Source organism: Capricornis sumatraensis, chromosome 4, assembly GCF_032405125.1.
Source record: "Capricornis sumatraensis isolate serow.1 chromosome 4, serow.2, whole genome shotgun sequence".
Taxonomy (NCBI): Eukaryota; Metazoa; Chordata; class Mammalia; order Artiodactyla; family Bovidae; genus Capricornis; species Capricornis sumatraensis.
The window spans coordinates 60,747,306-60,753,233 of NC_091072.1; the positions used below are offsets into that span (position 1 = coordinate 60,747,306).

Below are 5,928 nucleotides of genomic sequence, written 5' to 3' on the forward strand. Positions count from 1 at the left end.
AGACATTACTTTACCGACAAAGATCCAAATAGTAAAAGCCGTGGTTTTTCCAGTAGTCATGTATGGATGTGAGAGTTGGACCATAAAGAAAGCTGTTGCTTTTAAACTGTGGTGTTGGAGGAGACTCTTGAGAGTCGCTTGGACAGCAAGGAGATCTAAACTGTCCATCCTAAAGGAATTCATTGGAAGGACTGATGGTGAAGCTGAAACTCTAATACTTTGGCCACCTAATGCAAAGAACTGACTCACTGGAAAAAACCCTGATGCTGGAAAAGATTGAAGGTGGGAGGAGAAAGGGATGACAGATGGTGAGATGGATGGATGGTATCACTAACTCAATGGACATGAGTTTGAGTAAGCTTTGGGAGTTGGTGATGGACAGGGAAGCCTGGCACGTTGCAGTCCATGGGGTAGCAAAGAGTCAGACATGACTGCATGAAATGAACTGAACTGAACTGATTCTCTCCAAAGCCCCCTCTCCCATCCAGGCTGGCACATAACACTGAGCAGAGTCCCATGTGCTATTCAATAGGTCTTTGCTGGTAATTCATTTTATTTTATTTTATTTTATTTTTTTATTGACTGCCATATCCAACATTTGCTGAGACTATCACAACTTGCTGTGTAAATGTAGCAGGGTGCACATGATCTTCCCTAAGTCCTTAACTATCCCTTCTCCTGGCAACCATGAGTTTGTTTTCTCCCTCTGTGTTGAGCCTCTCTCTGTTTTGTAAGTTCATTTGTATCATTTTTAGGTTTCTGGTTTTTTTAATCAGTTTCTGGTACTTTCTATCATATCATAATGAAAAAAGCAAGATCTTTCAACAACAAATGGGATAACTTTGCACCCTCCATCTTGTTCAACAATATACTCATACACACACACATAAGTTAGAAACAGGAATTCTCAAAGAAACTCTGTACTTGTATCCATCACACAGGTACAATCCACAGTACAAAAACCCCAAATATAAGCTGTCTGAAAAAGGAAAATAAGAAATGTGAAAAAAATTTTCTCCTTTTAAAAAGAGAATCAGCTTTAAGTAAAATTATAATACAGATCAGAGAGACCTGAAAATATATTTTAAAATCAGGTGTGGCACTTCAAATGTATCCCTTTGTGCAGATAAGACAACCATATTTGCAAGCTTTTAAACTAAACAATGAGCTTTGGTTAACTGAAAATCAAATTGAAACAAAGTTCTCAAGTAGGACTAAATTTAATTACAATGTCTTCTCCATCAAAAGTGACAGATTTTTTTTTATTATACTTTCCTGACATTGAATAAAATAAGAAAATAATGGCTTTTATTGTTACATTGTTTTCTTGCAAAGTCTGTTTCTATCCATCTAAATTATACCTTTATATTTGGATGGCAGTCAAAGTTTAACAGGCTTGAGTTAATTATGGAACACTATTAAAAAAATCTCAGCCAGAAGATGAATTGTACTTAACTTTAATCTCTTCAGAAATAATTAAACCCAAAAATGAACTTTTAAAGTTTAAGAATTATATAATCTTTATTATTGCTTTCTTACCTCCTAGTTTCTGTTGTTATTATTGTTGCTGTTGTTTTCCCAAATCTCCATACACCATAGTGGACATATGCATTTTTCAAATGACTATTGCAACTTGTATTCTCCTTTCTTCAGTGTTACCAGTCATGAAGTTGAAGTAAAAGTGCTTCTAATAGTTTCCAATTTAAAAAACAACATATAATTTTAATACAAATTTGTAGGTACTCACTGAATTAAATTTTGTTGAGAGGGAGAAAATGAAACAAAATCAGCTGCATGTAATAACAGATATTTGTAATTTTATAATGTGCAATATTTTCCCCATAGTTACTGGAGATGTAATGCCACCATATGAGGGATACACAGTCAGTGGAGAAAGAAAAGAAGTTTGTACAATATGATATGATAATTGCAATGGTAGGAGCAAGTACAAAGAGTACTTCCTGGAATTTAAATTGAAGTTTAAAAAATGATTAAAAGTTGTATAGTTCTTGGGACTTCCCTGGTGGTCCAGTGGCCAAGGCTCTGCACTCCCAATGCAGGGGGCCCAGGTTCAATCCCTGGTCAGAGAACTAAGATCCCTCATGCCCCACAGCACAGCCAATAATAATAAATAAAAATTAAGAAAACAATACATTATTTTTTTAAAGTTAGATAGTTCTCATATCAGGACAACAGAATTTTCAATGGCCTTAATGTTTGATATATTTGAGGAGTAAGAAAAGAATTCCATATGACTGGAATACAGTTTATGAGGAGTCCTTTCTGAGGATCTGTATTTACTGGTGAGGAAGTCTATCAGCTCCTTTGCTCATTTCCTTTCCTTCCAATACCTGAGAATAACTCAATTCTGGTGAAAGTTTCATCACTATCTCCTTGAGCCTCCAACATTTCATCTCTCCTTTTCACCTGATATCCTTGTTCTTTTTGTCATTGAGCAAATAGGAGAAATCAAACAAGAACCTTTTAGATTTCTACCCTCCTACCTCAGTGCAAGTTACCAAGTCAGTTAACCTACCTACATACTCAACCACATATCTGTCTTTTCTCCTATTAAAAAGAAAAAGAAAGGATCATGTGCCTAAAACCAATCCCTCTACCTAATGGCCTGGATTTCAGCCCTTTATGCATACTCCTGGATATACATTTTCCAACTGGCTTCCCTCTTTCTCTCTGTTATGGATGATTTTTTTTTTTCCTTCTCTACTGTACTGCTCACATCAGAATATAAAGTTATATAATGGTTCCCAACTCAAAAAAGAACCTCTTCTGACTCCACAATCCAGTCTACCTAGTAAGTTCTCCACTTGTCTGCTCCCATTTACAGACATACACAGACATTTTCTCAAGAACGTGTTTCAAGACACACAAACACATATTCATTTGTTCATTATTGCACTTTATTGTCTCACTCATTTTTTTCAAAATATTTATTCAAGATTTATATGATAATATCTGAGTCTAACCAATGAAATACCTGTCATTTAAACATTTTCATATACTTTTTAAAATTAATTAATTTATTTTAATTGGAGGCTAATTACTTTAAAATATTGTGGTGGTTTTTACCATACATTAACATGAATCAGTCATGGGTGTACATGTTGCTCTATCCCTTTTTGACTCTCCCACTAGTTTTAAAAGTCTCCACAAGTAAGCTTTGCTCTCATTATCCTGTGAAGATTCTCTTTTCAAAGTTATTAATGGATTCCATGTTGCCAAGTTCAATGGTATTCATTTTCCAGTCCTTAATAATCTCTTCAGCTTTTGCTATGTTTGATCACTACCTCCTTGTTTTCTTTATCAGCATCAAAGATATTTTCTTTTTCTCCCCCCTTTCTCAATAAATACTGCTTTTTAGTCTCTTTTTCTGGTTCTTCCTCATTTTTCCAACCTCCAATTAATGGAGTGGCCCAGGACTGAGTCTTCAGCTGGAATCTGTATTTACCCACTCATCCAGAATTCAAGTCCTTGACATCATTTCCATTTTTACGATCTTAGTCCAAGCCACCATCACCTCTCACCTGATCTAGTACTCTTGCCCTTGTTCTTTTTACTATATCCACAATGGCCTTCTTCTATTTCAGCATGTGCCTATTTCCAGGCATTAACTCTCTGCACCAAAAATATTCTGACCTTGGTGGCTGGATATCACTTCTTCCACATCTCTGATAAAAACTACCATATTAGAGAGATCATGATATAAAATACTGATTTTATAAATATTTAAAATATCATGATTTTCTCAAATCATGATTTTCTCCTTTCCCCTTATTCTCCTTGATTTCCTTTCCAGCAATTGTCATGTCTTAAAGTAATTATTTGTTTGTTATTTTCCATCTAAATTCACTAGATTGCAAAGCACCAAAAAAGCAGTCTTGGTTTTGTTTTATGCTGGTGATTAGAATTCTGCCTTGAACAGTGTTTCCACTGAAAATTTCTTATTAAATTATCATTTAAGTCTCAAAAAATGGGCTCTAGGGGAGGGGAAGATAATTTGGTACTCCAAAAGAGGTGGAGAAAAAACAGAAAATAAAACAGAATGAAATAGCCTTTTGCATGCAGTTGAGTTTAATATTTGGGGTTTCTATTAAGGTATTCAAAATTTTAGAGTCTTTAGAAATTATTTTGGCTTTACCTGTTTTTCTTTTGCCAACTGAGTTTGTCCTCAAATACAGCAGGGATGGCAAGTGGGACTTTCTATGTTTGAAAACACATCCCTGATGGTAAAGTGTTTTAGGCATAAGGCGTAACATCTTCAATATTTTTTCCTTAACTCCACATCATCCCCGCACCTTAACACACATAATCTCACTCTTCTGACAGACACACATATAGTTATTTAAAGATGTTCTGAATCACTTGATGACAAGATTTACGCATTCATGTTAAGTCTCCTGAATCAGGCAAGCACCACTTTGCTTATATTACAGGAAAGGGTCAGCTGCATAACTTCATGTGTTTTTAAAAAAGTCAAATAAGTAATATTTCAGACCTTATATTTAAAAATTGAATTTAGAGTGAGCAAACTCTGTATAACAACTAAATTCATTGTTTAAGGCCTAAGCAGGGTTGCTACTAACAAGTAAAGCAGGGCCGGAGAGAGTTCAAAAAAGGGATCTAAGAGAAATATCTGTGTTCTGACTGGAGTCCATAGCATGTTAATTTTTTGAAGAGAAGCTTGAAAGCTAACAATGATCATCTCCTTACCATCAATCCAGAGAAGGAACTAATATTTTGTACCTTGAATCTGGTCCAAAGTTCACACTGAGAATTTCATGTGCTCAGGAAACATCCTTTAAGACTGGGGATAACGGGATGGAGAGACAAACGAAAATAGAAATGAGACTCAGAAGTAGTCAAAACGTAAATTATTGGGCAGAGTAGTTTTGACTACCTATACTGGTTTCTTTAAAGAACATAATACAAGCAAGTACTATACAAAAAAAGTCTGCAAAACAGAAAGAAATACATGTAAATTCAGCACCATGGCATGCATACTGTTATTGTTTTAAGGTAATTAAGTCCAAAGTGTCTTTATTTCCCATAAATTTTAAAAGCATGTGTTAATATCATTTATGTTTCTTCTTATCATGCTATTGTCAGAATAATATATCAAAATGTCTTTATAGGGATCACCCCTGCCTAATTATTTAGGACCTCTAGTCTCTTCAAATCCCTCTCATCTTGTTTTGTTTTCTGCAGGAAGTGTTTCAAGTGTGTATATGAAATAGTCTTCTTGCTTTCATTTCAGTTCTATCATTTTCTTCCTTGGCAGTATTGCCTCGTAATTTTGATTCCGTCTGAGAACGCCTAAGCCACCATTCTTTTCATTCCCACGACTTTTGATAGCCTCCCTTAGGCACTGACAAAGCTGAGATGCTGCTGTGATGTCCTCAAAATACAGGTCCCCCAGGAACAATCCCCTCTCACAGCTCAGTGTCTATTTCATATTCCAGTGAGTACCAACAGTAACTCTAGGTAAAGACGAAACATCCTAGTCATCACTGCTGCCGCCACACTCTTCTAAATATTACCATGTCCTGTGCTCCTAATGCCTCAACAAAAGATTTAGTAAATATTCCTCCTTTTTAATTGCAGCTTTCCATTTAGAGTCAGGCACAAGTTTTCTCAGGATAAAATAACTAATATTTCAAGTGACTTATCCCCTCATGTAAATGAATTCTTGATAGGTTCAATATGGCAGTTCTGTTATCATGCATCAGATTTCAGTATTTTAACATATAGAATAGAATTTCAAACTTTGGTCTTGCTAAATATATTTTTGATCATAGAATATTGTGCTGATTGTTTTTACTTAGCATTACATAATTAGCATCTTTCATGAATCTCTATTTTAATGTACTATTCTTAATTGTGATAGTTTAGTATCTGTGTTTGAGAGAATTC

At 35.0% G+C, this 5,928-nt stretch overlaps 1 non-coding gene across 1 annotated transcript; it reads left to right on the forward strand.

Moving 5' to 3' along the window:
- Positions 1-2,017: 2,017 nt before the first annotated feature.
- TRNAG-CCC (transfer RNA glycine (anticodon CCC)) lies at positions 2,018-2,090 on the forward strand. Its single transcript has one exon. It is a non-coding gene; the product is annotated as a tRNA-Gly (tRNA).
- Positions 2,091-5,928: the final 3,838 nt, after the last annotated feature.